The following is an 18,516-nucleotide window of genomic DNA, read 5'->3' as shown; positions in this document are numbered from 1 at the left end:
TCTTGGCTCAAAGCAGGGTACAGTACGGTCCGGTCCGGTCCAAAGATGCGGGGAGGTATCGTCGCGCTGGGGGTGGCGGTGGCTTCTCTCTCCAAGCTGAGGCGCATCTGACGTCACATCCGGCGCGTGGCCGCGTATATCCGGCAGGGAGTGACACGCCCTCGGCTCGTTAGCTCCGCCTCGTGGAATCGGCACGTTGCTTCTCATTGGGTGCGTGCGGGGGGTTTACCAGGCTCCGCCCTTGACGAGGAGCTGACAAGGAGCCCCTTCGTGGTAACCCCGTGGAGCGCGTGGTCAATGGCGCTAATCGAGCCGGTGTGAGGACGCATCCTCCCCCGCTCCGCCGCCACCTCCTCTGTTGTTGTTGTAATTGTTGGGGAAGAAGATGGAAGGAGGTATGGGAAAGGTCCTAAACTCACTACTGATGCCATATAATCACATTCTGGTGCAACGAAGAGTCATAATTAATGGAAACGAGGCCTTAACTGACATAGATTAAGAATAACTAGGAAGATGTCCGAAAGTTGTCTACGTGTGGTGCGGTGGACCTGGGCACGACATTTAATGGGGGAATAAGGGGAAGGTCGGCTCTACTGATTGTTATTTACATGCAATGGGACTAGGGAATGGGGGATTGGGGAAAGTTGGGGAGTATTGGAGAAAATAGGGGAATATTTACAAGCGGATATGGAGGCCAAATTCCATATTCGCAACATTGCACCCTTCTCTACCCTCGGGGCGTCCCGACCCGATAAATTTTTACCTACTTTAGTGTGGCACGCAATGTAGTTCCCTCTACTATTAACTCTACCCTGAGTGCGACAGTTTTACAGATATTCACAAATGAGTAAATATGTCCCCCTGCGACGTTGCACCCTTCTCCTCACAGAAACACACCCACAGGATAACCGAATCCGGAAAGAATTCGCAAACTAAACATACAGCCGGTAGGGAGCATTATTTACACGACTACGCTGCTATTTACACTACGATCCAGGACCTGTTTTTGGAGGAACACATGCAGATGTTATGCATAGAGAGAGAGCGCGCTTGCCAGCATCGATACACCAACCCACGAGTGCTCTGTGGCCGACGGCCTTTAATAACGTGCAGAGCACCCTTCCCGAGCATCAAAAGCACCACCCCACCACCAATCGGTGCAGTCACCATTGTTCATTGGAATAAAAATAAATTCGCCAACCCCTAACCCTGCAGGTGTCTCTTGCTCTTCTTGTGGTGCACTTGGTGTTAACTAAAAATGGTTCACCTGTATGGCATAGGTGCCACGTTGACCCATAGGTCCATCCCCGGGTGGTGCTTGGCCGCAAACGAACTGCGGTCCATTGTGGGTGGCCACAAACATTGCGGTCCATATGGTGTATCGATCCCGGCAGCAAACAGCGAAAGTGCAGGCCCACAACTGCGCAGCCAGCACCTCTCTCTCCTCTCTCTCTACCCCAAAGCCAGATCCTCGGAGGTGGGAGACAAAAGAAGAAACAAGTGAGTAAGGTGGTAAGGGCGCAAAAGTGCACGCAATGTAAGGTGATGCACACTGGGGGCACATGGGAACCAGGTGAGACAGGTACGTTCCTATCGTACGCCCCCCCCACCAGGTAACCTACATGGCCCCTCCCTTACCCCTTACTGCATCCACAAAACACAACACTACTCATAAACATCTACTTTACAAATCAACAAACATCCCTACTGTCTTCCCCGTTCCTCCCATAAACCAAATTCGTCTTCTCTCCCTCCTAACCAATCAAATTTGCCATTTTCAACTCTCATCAAAATTTGCCATCTCCAACTGCACATCAAAATTTGCCATTACCAATTCATCATCAGTCCCTCCTAGGGAGGGAGAGATGGAATCACCCCAATGTCTCATCCACGTCGTGATGCGTCTCACAAATCCACAGCAATCTCATTTCCTGCAACAAACAAAGAAAACACAGGTGTGGAGTCATCATCATCACCACAGGTAAGTGGCTGCGTATGGTGCGACAGGTTCATCAATCCTAACTATCTCCTAAATGACTTTAACAACTTTACACTACCCGGGGTCTTTCTCCGGCCAAACCATTGGCCCTCTTACACTATGGGTTCTAAAAACCAATTCCCATTGGCCAAACTGTGGTGCTCTTCAATTTGGGGTCTCACTCCCCCGATTCATCTCCCGGTGCCCTCGTACAATTTCTGGGCTGCGACGTGTACCTCTCCCAGTGGGTCTACCCACCTGCACACCTCCACCACTGCAGTTGCCTCCGAGCTTACCTGCTCCTTACCCTAACCTAACTACCAGGGGAAGGCCCTCTGGCTCTCTCCCCACTCCGTGCCCTCTCTGGCACTGGGCTGCCCGATCCACACCCGGGATCCTCAGGCACCCACTCACAACTACCGGCTCCCAGAGCCCACCTGCGGCCTCACCTGGCCGACATCCTCACAGTGGTGGAGTGCCCAACCAACTACACACACTAACAGGCTACACGCCCAGCCATTTCCACAACACTAATGCACCCATTCACAACACCATTCTGCAACCGCACCACAAATGCCAATATCCAACCACAATTTACCTGCACCCTCTACCTAACACTTACACTACCCGCCCCGGGTACTCGTGAAAGGGGTCCACTCTTCCCCCATCCACACCTTCGCACCATGCACACCACTCCGTACCACTTACTCCAACTCTCTCCACACACCTGTACTTGCACACCTGTGCTCTCACACCTGGTGCCACCTGCACCCTTCTCTCCCCAAGCGCATTCGCGCTGATCCACACACTCACTACTCATACACTGCTCCACACACCTGTCCAGTTGCACACCTGTGCAATCACACCTGTTCAATTCTCACAAACACGGCATCATCTCAGCTAACTACTCCCTTCTGAAACTTGCGCTTCCCAGTCGTCCCTTTAAACTATTGCGCTCCCACGTCATTATCATCCACACTAATCTACCTGCGTCCCCACTACAGGTATCAGTCACTAACTAATCTTAACGTTACCTAATGTCATCTTCGCTAGATCCCTACACACCATATCCTAACCCACCCGGGCTAGTTTTCACTGCCATACACCCCATAAGCTATTGCTCCTTTGCCCCCCCATGGGAAGGATGGTGGATTTGCCATCCCACCACATCGGGGGTCTCTCACTACCAATTTTGCACATCAAATTTCAACAAATCAAAAATTTGCCAATCATCTGCCAATCACTGTACCATTACCAATCATCACTCTGCCAATCCTCTGCCAATCATCAAATTTTGCTTTTCTCTAATTTTGGGTCCAAAACACTAACCTCATCACCCAGTCTACTCACTAATACCTCTCGGTGCGCCAATTCCTGTCCAAAGCCCGGCTTCGTAAAGCCAAGCAATGGATGCTGGTTGTTTTGTGCCAGCGGCTGGATGCGTCCGGCACTCGGTGCAGGGACGGGGGCTTACCCGGGCCGAGATCCCACGCATCACCTCGGCGTGGAGCCATCCAATGTCCCGATCTCGACCTGCCGGCACGTCTCAACAAAACGTGGTCGCCATAACGACCCTTCCTATCGGGCTGCCCGCTCCGCCTATTGGAGCACAGACGTGGCCGTTCAAAGCGAGGCCCAGCGTGGATCGCGCACGGCGGTTCTTTCGAACCCGCCGTGGCTCGGATCCCCGCTGGTTCTCGCGGCACGCGAAGCCCGGCACGCACCGAGGGCCCGCTTCGGCTAAAAGTCGACCTGACCTTTAACCCGTGTAACGTCGATGCTTCACCTGCATGCTTACACCCCGAAGCCCGTTCCTTGCTCACACATCCAGCTGTGCCCATGCTCCTCGTACCCTTCCTTACACACCCAGGTACACCCATTCCACTCACAGCCTTGGTCACACACCTGACCACCGAACACTTTGGCACACATTCGTTGCTCGCACACCTCACCAATACACCGCTTCGCGCCCCTCCTCGGTCACCTCCTCTGTGACAATCACAGGTGTGCCCTCATTCGCACACCCAACCACGTGCCTCACCACCAACTCCAGCGTGCATTCCCACTCACGCTCTACCATTTCAGGTGTGCATCCTTCCATCCCAGGTGTCCATCCTCGCTCACCTGTCACAACTAACTCACGCTCCATGTCACTCTCACTACTCTCACCTCCACTCGTGACAACGCACTCACCCTTACTCTTGACAGCACACTCTTTCTCCATGCACCTGTCCGTCACACACCTTTCTCGCGCACACTCTCCCGTTACACCCTCTGTAACACTCACCACAGGTGGACACTCTTCCTTACTTCTGACAGCGCACTCTTTCCTCATGCACCTGTCCGTCACACACCTTTCTCGCGCACACTCTCCCGTCACACCCTCTGTAACACTCACCACAGGCATGCATTCTTCCTTGCCTTTGACAGCGCACTCTCTCCCCATGCACCTGTCCGTTACACACCTTTCTCGCGCACACTCCTGCGCACACTCTCGTTCCATACCCTCCGGACCAGCCATACACCTCACTCTTGGCCTCTCACGAACATCCGGGTCTATCTCGACCCCCAAGCTTCTTAAATCCCCTGGCGCATCATACGCACGACCATATTGGTCACCACTTACACCGGGTCCTCTTCCTCTTCGCTTCTCCTCCATCACCTGCGAATCCCTCATCCGGTTAATGAGCACATCATCACGATCCAAACACAGACTCTGGACCAATTATTTTATCTCCTCTTTTATCTCCTTGTTATCCCCTCTCCGTCGCTTCTTAATTTCGCTCACCCCTTCTTCCACTTCTTCTAATTTGTGCCTCACCTCTTTTATTCCCCGGTACGTCTCCTCAAGCTCGTCCTCCAAGGCTACCTTGACCGTTTCCATGTGCGTCCTCACCTGCCGGTCCTTCGTCTCCATTACCTCTACCACCTCGTCCAACCTCGTTGTCAGTCCCTCACGTACCATCTGACATTGCCTCTGTGTCGCTATCAAGTCGTTTTTAATTTCTTTTTGTGTCGCCTTTAAACCTCCTAATACTGCAGTGTTCCTTTGAACCTGCTCCGTTAGTCCTTTTTGTCCCTCCGTCAGCTGTTCCACCTCCTGCGTCAGGTCCTCTATGCCCCCTTGTAACTTTACAGTCCCCTTTCTCACCTCCTTCTCCATGCGCTCCTTACAGTGCCTCACCTCCTCGCGCACTCCTCCGACCTCCTCACTCACTCCTCTTCTGATCTCTTCTCCCATCACTTGCATCTCCTGCCCAGATGCCACCCTCATCTGCTCCATTTCCTCCCTGTGAGCATCCAGTTTGGCTTCTACCCCCATTCTGACCCCCTCTATCTGCTGCCCCATTTGGTTAACTTCCCTTTCCGCTTGGTCCCTCATGTCCCTCAATTTGCCTTCCATACTGTTTTCTAACCCCTCTAACCCTTTTTGCATCCCTTCCATTTGATTCTCTTGAGCGGCCATTCTGTTTTCTACCCCCGTTAACCCATGTTTCACTCCCTCTATCTGATTCTCTTGAGCGGCCATTCTGTTTTCTACCCCCGTTAACCCATTCTTTACTTCTTTTATCCCGTTGTCTAACTCCTCAAAATTATTGTCTAACTTCCCAATTTTCTTGTCTAACTCCTCAAAATTATTGTCTAACTTCTCAATTTTCTTGTCTAACTCCTCAAAATTATTGTCTAACTTCTCACTGGTACCCCTCGCTTCGTCCCTCATTACCCCCATTTGGTTTCCCATTACCCCCATTTGGTTTTCCAATCGCTCACTATTCTTTTCCATAAGGGCCGTCATTTGTATAAAAAAAAGTTCCAATCTTCCCAGCGGCGCTACTTCGGTCGCGGGCACGGTGACCAGCGAGGCGCCATTTTGCGCGCCCGCTTCTTCGTGCGTGACGGCGCTATTTTGCGAACCTGCCGCCCTCACTGCTTCGCTCTCCTCCTGTCCCTCATTTTGGTCCTGGATCGACCCTATCTCACTCTCCTTTACCGGACCCCAGCTGTCTTGATCCGCCATAGCGCGACTTTCAAAATTCGGTTTTTTATTTTTTTATTTTCGTAAAACAAATTCAAATTTCGCCGTTATAATTTCGCGCGGGAAACGCGCTCCGAATCGATTCGGTCGAGCGCCGTACGCGCTCCGGCTCGATTTTCCCTCCCAAAATTTGGGCCTAACTAATTTAGTCCCGGGTTCGAATTCCACTCCTCGACACCAATTGTTACAGACGTGGCTTGGATGTTATTTACCGAGCGGTTTTATGGTATGACCACGTCTGCACAAGTTACCCGATTGTGCCCGAACGTTGACTAGTCGCGCGATGCTGGCTCAATAAGAAAAAGAAGACACCCGGCTGGATTACAATAACACAATACGACACCAGGGGTTCAGTTCTCAAGACCTCCGGAGGAGGTTATATTAAGGCGGAAGGTTAGATTACAACTACAAGAGGGACAGCATAGAAAGACAAGCACTTAGACACAATCTTATATTATTCCCAACAGACGACAGATAAACGGGACAAAGCTGACTCACACGGGGATTGATGGAAAGGACAGGCGGGTAGCGATGGCTCAAGGTGCACTCTTGGCTCAAAGCAGGGTACAGTACGGTCCGGTCCGGTCCAAAGATGCGGGGAGGTATCGTCGCGCTGGGGGTGGCGGTGGCTTCTCTCTCCAAGCTGAGGCGCATCTGACGTCACATCCGGCGCGTGGCCGCGTATATCCGGCGGGGAGTGACACGCCCTCGGCTCGTTAGCTCCGCCTCGTGGAATCGGCACGTTGCTTCTCATTGGGTGCGTGCGGGGGGTTTACCAGGCTCCGCCCTTGACGAGGAGCTGACAAGGAGCCCCTTCGTGGTAACCCCGTGGAGCGCGTGGTCAATGGCGCTAATCGAGCCGGTGTGAGGACGCATCCTCCCCCGCTCCGCCGCCACCTCCTCTGTTGTTGTTGTAATTGTTGGGGAAGAAGATGGAAGGAGGTATGGGAAAGGTCCTAAACTCACTACTGATGCCATATAATCACATTCTGGTGCAACGAAGAGTCATAATTAATGGAAACGAGGCCTTAACTGACATAGATTAAGAATAACTAGGAAGATGTCCGAAAGTTGTCTACGTGTGGTGCGGTGGACCTGGGCACGACATTTAATGGGGGAATAAGGGGAAGGTCGGCTCTACTGATTGTTATTTACATGCAATGGGACTAGGGAATGGGGGATTGGGGAAAGTTGGGGAGTATTGGAGAAAATAGGGGAATATTTACAAGCGGATATGGAGGCCAAATTCCATATTCGCAACAATATATATACACTGCACATACGCTAAAATAAATAGCAACAAAACAACATTATATTCACAATCTCACGTCACCACATGAAATCTTAGCAAAGGTCTTTGTCAAGCACTGTGAAAAATCTTCATTTCTGGCCATCTTCTTAATTTTTTTTCTTCTTATATCCTTATATATTTTTTCTTTTCTTATATCTTAATTTTTTCTTTTTCTTATTATTTTTCTTATTTCTTATAATAGTTCACATAGTCATATAATTCTTCATGTAAAAATGTCACCTCTCATGTGTCATCTCCTTTCTCTTTTCCTAAATGTCTACACGTGGATTTTTTTGTTTGTATACAAAATCAAGGCTCATGGAAGAGTGAGAACACTAAATGGATCAGGAAGCAACAGAACAAAACGAAAAGTGGAAAGAGGGGAGAAAAACCAACAGCAGGGTTGAAGGACAAAATAGTGGGAGACTTGGGCAAAAGAGGGAAGTGGGAAGACGGGTAGGGGAAGATGCATGTTATGGACAAGATGGATACAGAAGCAGACTCTCAGGAAGGAAACACTGGAAATTTGGAAAGGAGGTGGGCTTGGGAGGCGAGGGGGTGCGGAGGAAAGGCGAGTTAACACAGGGGTGGAAAACAATCATGGCTTTGGATGGGGGACAGTTGTGAACAAGCAATCTGCCATTCTGGAGAAAATAAACAAACTAATAAACTCTCCGCAGCATGACCTTTAACGAAGATGAGATCACATCCAGAGAATGTCACACCTGATAAATAACTTGGCTGATTTTCCTAATTTCTTCCACAATAAACTTTTAACCAAAGTCTATTCCTTAAAGTTAGTTGGATTACCATCAGCCATGGAGATGCTTACTCTTCAATCATTGAAAACCTTCAAAACTTTGCCGATTTTCAGGAGCAACAATCACTATATTCACGTAGATAACAAGATTGACCACACTGTGCTAACAACCTGCGACAAAATCCGGTAACGGGCTGCTTGGGAAACACTCTTAAATATATATATATATATATATATATATATAAATATATATATATATATATATATATGTGTATATATATATATATATATATATATATATATACATATATATATATATATATATATATAACTGTAAGAAATAGTAGAAACTCCAAAGTACGAGCAGGGCGTCTCATTTGTATTGAATATAAAATCGTTAGATTAAATAAGACGCGGACGTAGCTTCAGGACGTCGATCTTTAATTGTCGACCAAGCTTTCGACCAACAAAGGTCTTCTTCTGAGTCTACAAAAACAGCAGGCATGTATATCAGTCAAGCGTGTATGGTGATATGTGTGTGAGATGTGTGACGTGTGTAGAAAATGCATACAGAAGGAAGAGCCACGCCAAAGCTCACTCACCAGCCCCAAGTTCAACGGAAGTGACCGTTTGCGTTACGGTCACTTCCGTTAGGGTGCACGTGTATATACAAATATAGAGATATACATACATAAACACACAAGCATATATTCATATCCCATTTATATTCATATAATATATTTATATATTTATATAAATGACATATAAAGGTAGAATGAATGAATGAATGAATGATGAATGAATGAATGAATGAATGGGTTACGGTTAACAATTTGATTGGGTTGATGTGGGAACATGCTTTAGTCATCAAAATTTATGCCATGAGGGACTTTTGTCCGAAGTTTGTGTATCCAAAAGGACTCACGTTTCAGAATCGTGGTGTGTGATCGATTTGTGATTGATTCAATGGCAGAGATCTTAATGTCATTTATAGAGTGATCCGGTTGATTAAAGTGTATCGTGTAAGGTAGAGATTTGCCCTGACTGGTGTGGAAGTTATTGATTTCTGACCGGGTGTTATTAAATCGTGTGTAGAGTGTATTTTCAGTTTTTCCAACATATTGTTTGGTGCACTTTTGGCAAGTGATTAGGTATATGACCCATGTAGATTTGCAGTTCATATAGGAGGTGATGGGGAATTTTTGTCCAGTGCTAGAACTACAGAATTTGTTTCCTTCTAGTAAATGTTTGTGAATAATGCATTTGTTTGCTGTGCATTTATAGAAGCCAGGGATCCTAGTTTCTTTGTTGTGGGGCTGTGGGTGCTTTGCTTTTACCAAGAGGTCCCTGAGTGTCCGACCACGTCGAAATGATGTTAGTGGAGGTTGAGGAAATGTGGTGCCGAGTGTTTCTGATTGATGGAGGAGAGGAAGGGCCTTATTCAGAATACTTGGCAATTGGGATGAGGTAGCAGAGTAGGTGGTTACCAGTGGGACACGGTTAGTTGCAGGTTTGGGTTTGTAAGTCAGAAGGTCTGCTCTCGGTATGTGTTTTGCTCGGGTTATTGCTTCTTGCACTGTGCATATATATATATATATATATATATGATCGAGTAAGAGCAAACAACAATCACAAGAAAATATAAGTGGACACATACAACATATAACAAAGGGAGCAGGAAACAGGATAGGGAGAGAGAGGGAACACACACAAATACAACAGCGGAGAACTGGGACATCGGGAGATCTGTGAGAGGGAGAGGGCTTGGTGGGAAAGGGCAGGGGAAGGGGGAGAAGGGGGGAGAGGTAAAAACAAATGGACACTGCTAGGACTTCAAGGAAAGAAGTCGGTATTTCAAAAAAGTGGATCTGGGGTGAATTAACAGGGGTAGAAAAGCTCAATGTTTTGGATGGGGAAAGATAAGAGTTGGTGGTGAACAGCTGTTTTAAAGACCTGGAGGGAGGAGTGGAATTGAAGAGAGTGAGGGAGTTTGTTCCAGAGGTGGGAGTAAAGAGGTATGAAAGAGTGAAGGTGAGCAGAGAGTCTTGATTTTGGCAGTTTCACCAGAAGAGGGTTGCTGGCAGATCTTGTGCGACCTGTAGGAGTATTTGGGGGACAGAGCACAGACAGAACTGGGAGAGCTAGGCCGGAGAGGAGTCGGTATAACACAGAAAGACCACCAACCTGCCTGCGGTGAGTGAGTGAAAGGCCCTCAGAATCAGCTTCATCGCAGGAGATACCAATGATTCTGAAAGCTTTGGTTTCTACAGCATGAAGCCGAGCTAGGTGTGAGGCAGGAGCACCAGCCCGGAGGGGAGAGCAGTACTCCATCAAGCTGCAGATGAAAGCCTTGTATGTGGTGAGGAGCTCAGGTGTGCCAAGGAAGGACTTCGCACGACGGAGGATGCCCAGTCGACGACTGGCATTGGAGGCCAGCTTGGAAATGTGGTTTTCCCAGGAAAGCTCATCGCAGATAGTGAGACTCAAAAGCTTGAGTGACAGAACTTCTTGGAGAGGATTGTTGAGAAAGTAGATGGGAGGGTTCTCCAGACGGTCTTTTCAGAGAGACATAATGAGAGTGTGAGATTTTTCGGGATTGAAAGACATGTTCCACTTGTTTGACCAGTCTGTGATTTCGTCCAGGCCTGCATAAAGTGAGGAGGCTGCAGACTGCCGATCTGAGGGATGAGGAAAGGAGCGGCAGAGAGTGGAGTCATCATCAAAGAGATAGACAGGATTTTCCAGAGAGTCAGAGAGATCATTGATGAAGACCAGAAAAAGCACAGGGCTCAGAACACTGCCTTGGGGAACTCCAGCCTGAACAGGAAGGGTAGATGAGAGAAATCTATTCAGGGCCACACGTTGACTGCGACCAGAGAGGAAGTCTCCAATCCATGCATGGAGATTTCCATGGATACCATAGGAGAGTTTGGTAAGCAGAGCAGGGTGCCAGACCATATCGAAGGCACGTGATATGTCAAGGGAGACAGCTCTGATTTCCTGTTTGGCATTGAGGACCTCCTTCCATTGTTGAGACAGCAGAATCAACATGTCCAGAGTATAATGACCTGGTCTGAATCCAAATTGATGATCGGAGATCAAGCCATTGGAGAAGAGGAAGGATTTGATATCCAAAGCAATGATGGATTCCATGACTTTGCTGATAATTGGGAGCAGGCTGATTGGTTTGTAGTTGCAAGGATCTGTTTTTACACCTTTTTTGTTTATAGCAGTAATGTTGGCTGATTTCCAAACTGATGGCAGATGACCTTGAGAAAAAGAGAGGGTGAAAAGAATAGAGGGTGAGACAGAGCGGCAGAGCAGGATTTTAGGACCTGTGGGCTGATGCCGTCTGGTCCAGTTGCAGAATCAGAGTTGAGGTTTGACAGAAACTTTTCCACCTTGTCAGGAGAGAAGGACACAGAGTCCAGAAGCAGCTGGGTAAGACGGGTACAGAGAGAGACGGGTTTTGGACACAAGATTTTGAGGCAAACACAGAGTTGAGGCATTCAGCTTTTTCACATGCGGAGTCAGCATTTTCACAGGCGAGATCTTGGAGACGGCGGCAGGGATTTTCGAAGCTCCACACGGTCTCCACGTTTTTCGAAGTTAAGTCTGTTCACAATTGTATTTTGTCGAAACTGTATTTATCTTTCGGTGTGTGAAGTTATTGTGTGCAACTTTGGTTGTTTCTCGGTGTTTATCTTTCATAAATTGATCGTCTGTTTGCCGTGTCGTGTCTTGAGGCCTTGTACAGTGTGCACTGTACAACCTTGAGGCTTTGTTTTTCTCTCAGCGGTCCGTCTTTTGTGATCCAATAACTTTCGTTCTCTGTATTCCCAGTCTTTTCACCCATAGCCTACTTCCTTGTGTAAATCTCAACTCAAAAAAAAAAAAAAAAAAAAAAAAAAAAAAAACATTTTCCTTCTCTGTTCTCATTCGTTTATTCATTCTTATTCGTTCGTTCGTTCTTCGACCACGTGTTTCTCCCCCATTTCCCCAGATAGTTTTCACTCATTAACCTTCAATGTTTACACTTTCCCCTCAAGTTATGTATTCCGTCATATTTTATAACACCTTTTTCTTCTTCTTCTTTAAAAGGCTGCTTTCGACTTGCTCACCAAATCAATTCATCCCCAAAAAAATATCCATCTCCTATAGTGCCTTTTTTCTACATTCCCTAAACTCTCCTGCACTCCATCCTCCATCCAGCGTCCTTAAACGTATTTTTAACTCGAAGGTCACAAGAAACTCATTTTGCAATAAATGTTCGTTTCCCATAAATCGTACACTTTCAAAAATCCAATCTCACCCCTCCCCTCCAAATCTTCCCCATAACCCCTCCCCTCCAAATCTTCCCCATCACCCCTCCCCTCCAAATCTTCCCCATCACCCATCCCTTTCAAATCTCCCCCCTTGCCCCCTCCCTCCTAAACTACCCCCTCACCCCTCCCCGCCAAGACGCCCCCTCGCCCCTCCCCTCCTAGACTCCTGCCTCACCCCTCCCCTCCAAATCTCCCCCATATCCCATCCCTTTCAAATCCCTCCCCTTGCCCCTTCCCTCCCAAACTCCCCCCTCACCCCTCCCCTTCAAATCTCCCCACCCTCATTGCTTCTCAATTTCCCCCCTCTCACTCCCCCTCCTCAAAGCGTCCTCCCCGCTTCTTCCCCCTTCAAACTCTCACCTCCATCTCCCCCAACCTTCTGCCTCGCTTTTCCCCCTCCTCAAATAACACCTCATTGTGGCTCACCCAATCACCATCAAACCTTTTGTCCGCCCCATCCTTCCCTTTCTCCGAGCTATTCTGAAATCTCTGACACACCTTCAACAGCTCTCCCTACCTCTTCCACCTCTTCCACATCTTACCCTACCCCTCCTCCCCCCTGTTCTGTATCTGATGCTCCCCCTTCCTCTTCATTAACGGTATGGACCTCAAACATCCGGGGCCTTCGTTCAAACTTAACTGATCTCTCCATACAGGTTGCTTCTGTCAAACCAGACGTGATCTGCTTAACAGAAACTTTCCTCCTTTATGATGTCTCTGATTCCATAGTATCTCTCCCGGGCTACTCCCTCCTCCGGTATGATAGACCTGAGCCTCGTCCTGGAGGCGGGGTTGCTATCTTTATCAAAAACTCTCTTCCTCACTCGCCCTGCACTGCACTCTCTCCACCTCACCCCCAGGAATACCTCTGGCTACGGCTTCCCCTTCGCTCCCACCTCTTGTTCATATGTGTGTTGTACCGTCCACCAAACAGTGATGACTCAATCTACATCTCGCTGTCTGATGATATGGACCAACTTCTATCTACTCATCCCAACTCTCTCTTCCTCATATGTGGTGATTTCAACTGTCATCATGCCAGTTGGCTGGGTGTGGGTACCTCTCTCACCAGCCATGGCTCCTCAGCAAAGGACTTCTGCGACTCACTGGGACTGACACAATCTGTCAATTTCCCGACCCGGATCTCAGTCAACGGAACATCTTCTCTTCTGGACTTGGTTATGACTAACTTCCCTGAAAATGTCTGCTGCTCTTCTTCTGCTCCGATCGGATCATCTGATCATGTCCTTGTTAAAGTGGACATCTCTCTGACCATCCTCAGGGAGCCTGCTCAGCGTCGACGAGTCTGGCATTTCACTCAGGCCAACTGGCACGGTCTTCAAGCAGCCATCAATCATCTGGACTGGTCTCCCATCTCTACCACCTCTGACATCAACTCATCCTGGGAATTCTTCCAAAGTAAATTGCTCTCTCTCATGCACAGATTTATCCCATCTCGTCTTCAGTTGTCATACCCTTCCTCCCGTCCATGGTACACGGAATCTTGTGGTGAGGCTGTTGCCCAGAAACAACTTGCCTTCGTCTCCTGGAAAGCAAATCCAACGGAAGGAAATCTCATTTCCTTTCACAAAGCCCGAAACAAGTGTGTGTCCACCCTCAGGAGAGCCAGGAAACAATATCTCTCCGTTCTCAAGACCGAACTCTCTTATCTGTCTCCCTCTTCCAAATCCTGGTGGCGTCTGGTCAAATCCGTTTCTGGTGTTTGTTCCCCCTCCATCCCCTCCCTTACCTCAAACGGCTACACAGCTGACTCCGCACGTGAAAAAGCTGAATGCCTCAACTCTGTGTTTGCCTCTAAATCTTGTGTCCCAAACCCATCCCTCTCTGTACCCACCATACCCAGTCGTACCCTGCTGCTCCTGGACTCCGTGTCCTTTCCTCCTGACAAGGTGGAAAAGTTTCTGTCAACCCTCGACTCTGATTCTGCAACTGGACCCGACGGCATCAGCCCACGGGTCCTAAAATCCTGCTCTGCTGCTCTGTCTCACCCTCTCTCTGTTCTCTTCACCCTCTCTTTTGCTCAAGGTCAACTGCCATCTGCTTGGAAATCAGCCAACATCACCGCTTTGCTCAAAAAAGGTGCAAAAACAGATCCTAGCAACTACAGACCAATCAGCCTTCTCCCAATTATCAGCAAAGTCATGGAATCCATCATTGCTTCGGATATGAAATCTTTCCTCTTCTCCAATGGCTTGATCTCTGATCATCAATTTGGTTTCAGACCAGGTCACTCTACTCTGGACATGCTGCTTCTGCTGTCTCAACAATGGATGGAGGTCCTCAATGCCAAACAGGAAATTAGAGCTGTCTCCCTCGACATATCACGTGCCTTCGACACGGTCTGGCACCCCGCTCTGCTCACCAAACTCTCCTCCTTTGGTATCCATGGAAATCTCCACGCATGGCTGGCGGACTTCCTCTCTAGTCGTCGTCAACGTGTGGCCCTGAATGGGTTTCTCTCATCTCCTCTTCCTGTTCAGGCTGGAGTTCCCCAAGGCAGTGTTCTGGGCCCCGTGCTTTTTCTGGTCTTCATCAATGATCTCTCTGACTCTCTCGAAAATCCTCTCTATCTCTTTGCTGATGACTCCACTCTCTGCCGCTCCATTCCTCTTCCCTCAGATCGGCAGTCTGCTGCCTCCTCACTCTCTGAAGACCTGGACAAAATCACAGACTGGTCAAACAAGTGGAACATGTCTTTCAATCCTGACAAATCTCACACTCTTACTATGTCTCTCCGAAAAGATCGACTGGACAACCCTCCCATCTACTTTCTCAACAATCCTCTCCAAGAAGTTCTGTCGCTCAAGATTTTGGGTCTCACTATCTGCCATGATCTTTCTTGGGAAAACCACATTTCCAAGCTGGCCTCCAAAGCCAGTCGCCGACTGGGCATCCTCCGTCGTGCGAAGTCCTTCCTCGGCACACCTGAGCTCCTCACCACATACAAGGCTTTCATCCGCAGCTCAATGGAATACTGTTCTCCCCTATGGGCCGGTGCTCCTGCCTCACACCTAGCTCGGCTTCACGCTGTTGAAACCAAAGCTTTCAGAATTATTGGAATCTCCCGCGATGAAGCTATCTCTGAGGGCCTTTCACTCACTCACCGCAGGCAGGTAGGTGGTCTTTCTGTCTTCTACCGACTCCTCTCCGGCCTTGCACCCCCAGCTCTCTCTGTGCTCTGTCCCCCAAATATTCCTACAGGTCGCACAAGATCTGCCAGCAACCCTCTGATGGTTAAACTGCCGAAATCTCGGCTCTCTGCTCACCTTCACTCTTTCATTCCTCTTTTCTCCCGCCTCTGGAACAAACTCCCTCACTCCCTTCAATCCCACTCCTCCCTCCAGGTCTTTAAAACAGCTGTTCACCACCATCTCTTATCTTCCCCCATCCAAAACCTTGAGCTTTTCTACCCCCGCTAATTCACCCCAGATCCACCTTGTTTGAAATTCCAACTTCTTTCCTGGAAGTCCTGGCAGTGTCCATATGTTTTATACCTCTCCCACCTCTCCCACCGCCCCCTTCCCACGCCCCCCCCCCCAAGCCCTCGCCCTCTCTCAGATCTCTCGATGTCTCCATGTCTCTCGGTCACTGCTCTCAAATGTTGTGTTTGTGTCCTTCCCCCTCTCTCCCCATCTTGTCTACCGCTCCCTATGTTATATGTTTTATGTGTCGGTTTGTCTTTCTGTGTGATTAATGTTCGCTCTTTCACGAGCCTCGACCTTGTATACAAAAAAAAAAAAAAAAAAAAAAAAAAAAAAAAAGCTGTGTAGCCGTTTGAGATAGGGAGGGGATGGATGGGGACAAATAGCAGAAACATATTTGACCAGACGCCACCAAGATTTGGAGGAGGGGGAAAGGTTTGAGAGATCAGTCTTGAGAGGAGAGAGATATTGTTTCCTGGCTCTCCTGAGGGTGGGGACACACTTGTTCTGAGCTTTGTGAAAGGAACAGAGATTATCTTCAGTTGGATTTGCCTTCCATGAGGGGAAGGCAAGTTGTTTCAGGGCAACTGCCTCACCACAAGATTCTGTGTACCATGGACGGAAGGAAGGGTATGACAACTGAATAAGAGATCGGATAAATATGTGCATTGAGAGAGCAGTTTACTTTGGAAGAATTCCCAGGATGAGTTGATGTCAGAGGCAGTAGAGATGGGAGACCAGTCCAGGTGATTGATGGCTGCTTGAAGACCGTGCCAGTCGGCCTGAGTGAAACGCCAGACTCGTCGACGCTGAGGAGGCTCTCTGAGAATGGCCAGAAAGATGTCGACTTCAACAAGCACATGATCAGATTAACTGATTGGAGCAGAAGAAGAACAGCAGACATTTGCAGGGAAGTTTGTCATAACCAAGTCTAGAAGTGAAGATGCTCCGTTGACTGAGATCAGGGTCTGGAAATTGACAGATTGTGTCAGTCCCAGTTGGTCGCAGAAGTCCTTTGCTGAGGTGCCATGGCTGGTATGAGAGGTACCCACACCCAGTCAGCTGGCATGATGATAGTTGAAATCACCACATATGAGGGAGAGAGAGTTGGGATGAGTAGATAGAAGTTGGTCCATGCTGTCAGACAGGGAGATGTAAATGGAGTCATCACTGTTTGGTGGACAGTACAACACACATATGAACAAAAAATGTTTTACTGGGACATGGCTTCATGTTGTTCCTTTTGTTCCAAAATGAAAAGACACCAAATATGAAAGCAATCTGATTTTATTTAGGGGTGCCACATCAGCCTTCAAACTAAAGGTGTCTACAAAACTTTTCTATATATGGATCGAAAGCAAAACCAGAAGTTTGTTTTATGAAAATCCACCCTCCACTCACTTTCTTTGTATTCTAGCAAACACAAGTTACAATAGCTGCACAAATAGCACTTTATTGCTATGAAAACTCAAATTCAATGATAACAATCCAAATGTTCAGTTCATAAAATGAAGAGACACCATATCACATAATATTAAAAAACCCAAATATAATGAGAAATGTAACTCCTATTTCTGGGCCTGTTTCACCACTGTTGCCTTCTTGGCATCGGGGTACATCTTCCTGTGAGCAGCAACAACTTGGAGCAGAGCTTGCTTTTGCTCTTCATCCTTTGTAAGGAGCTTATTGTAGTCTTGTATCAATGCGACACCCCTTTCTGCCCTGTCGTTCACCACGACTAAGCCACTGGCGGCTTTCTTTGCTTCCTGAAAGCTGGTTTCTTGCTCCCATGAACCAGGATCCTTATCCATCCAATCAGTTGGGGTCCCTAGGATGCTGAAGAAATGCTTGGTGTGTTTTGTTATGAGGCCAGCGATTGACAGGGCGGTTCCTCGTTTGATAGCTGGTCTCTTTGGAGAGGGGTTTTCACCGTCATTTTTCAATGCTTCAATCATATTGATCTTGCTTTCTTTGTCAATTCTGGTGTCAAAGAATGCAAATGCCACTAGTACTGGACTCATGTACCACGTGTGGTGGCCAAGTGCCTTCAAGGCTGCCTGAGCCATCTTCTGATTGATTTGTTCAAACTTTTCCAACTTCTTGAAGAGGTTAATGTCATTCAGGGGAGCCTCAATAGCTTGTGGAGCCCAAAACCAAGCCTGTACATACACAAGGCAGACAAAAATGTTGAAGGCTCGGAGTTCTCTCGCCTCTCGAAGTGTCAAGTGGAACTCTGACCGAAACATGAACACCTGAAGTGAATATAGTGCTTTTGCCATCCATCTGGCTCTGTGCATTGCTCCTGGAGCCATGATCCGGATTCCACGAGGTGGGATTCCTCCCATGTAGATGACAGTCAGTTCTAGGAGTTCACGATAATCATCTCGTGGCTGCTGATCTTTCAAACACACAAGAACGTTTTTGCTTCCAACACAGTGTCTACAGATCCCATTGAAGCCTTCCTCTCTGAGAATTGATCGTGAAGAAACTTCCTGTCCTCGGGGTTGGTGATTACGGCCTCCGAATCTGCATGCCTAAGATCAAACGTCTTCTCCAAGGAGGCCTTGAAGGATGCTTCCTTTTTCTCTTGGGTCGCACCACCCCGCTTTGCACCTTTTTGGAGGCTCCTCCATTCTTCATATAGCCTCTCCAAACGATGGATGCAGTGCTGCTTCGTCGTTGT

The 18,516-nt window shown here is 48.1% G+C and overlaps 1 protein-coding gene across 2 annotated transcripts in view; it reads right to left on the bottom strand.

The window, feature by feature from the left end:
- The window catches only part of ARHGEF39 (Rho guanine nucleotide exchange factor 39), a 363,866-nt gene that overhangs the window by 282,859 nt on the left and 62,491 nt on the right, over positions 1–18,516 (bottom strand). The gene's annotated exons all lie outside the window — the stretch shown is intronic.

Source organism: Myxine glutinosa, chromosome 1, assembly GCF_964187855.1.
Source record: "Myxine glutinosa chromosome 1, kmMyxGlut1.1, whole genome shotgun sequence".
In the NCBI taxonomy this organism is placed as follows: Eukaryota; Metazoa; Chordata; class Myxini; order Myxiniformes; family Myxinidae; genus Myxine; species Myxine glutinosa.
The sequence above is the reverse complement of the archived record's forward strand: the minus strand, read 5'-3'. Positions and strand labels throughout refer to the sequence as shown.